Below are 636 nucleotides of genomic sequence, written 5' to 3'. Positions count from 1 at the left end.
ATTATGATTGCTAGAATCTCCATAAGCCTTGGAAAGAAAACAAATTTTTTATTTTTGTCTAATGGAGCTGAAGCAGATGATCTGAAAAAAAAAAATCAGACCTTGGGAGACAGAAAACCAACACAACCGAGGAATTTAATAAATGGGGGGCGGGGGGCTGAAGAGATGGATACCCATGTTGAGCAGTTCACAATGGCCTTCAACTACCGCTCCAGGCTATCCAATGACCTCTCTGACCTCCATGGGAATGCATGCATGCACGCACGCACATATACCCACACATAGACTTTCACATAAAAAATACTTATAGTGCCTGTGGATCACAAAGGTCAAGGTACAAATTTGTAGTGAAATAACGTGAAAATTGCTTTCACTTGAATATTAGTCCAAACTACTAAAAACTGAGGCTTCAGTCTCCAAACTATTGGCTCTTTTCGAAATACGGCGCCAGGGTTCCCGGACCAATGCCACGCAGGAAGATTTTGGGCCCCCCTGGAAACGCCCCTCCCCTTTGAAGGCGGGTTGTGGAGAGAGGCTATTACGCCTGCGCCTTGGCCGCAGGCCCATTGGAGCAGCTGTAAGGCGCATGCGCAGTGCCCAATGGGCGACAAGATGCGGAAGAGCTGGCCCCTCGGA

This window comes from Mus pahari, chromosome X (genome assembly GCF_900095145.1).
Source record: "Mus pahari chromosome X, PAHARI_EIJ_v1.1, whole genome shotgun sequence".
Lineage (NCBI taxonomy): Eukaryota > Metazoa > Chordata > Mammalia > Rodentia > Muridae > Mus > Mus pahari.
This window is presented reverse-complemented; position numbering follows the sequence as displayed.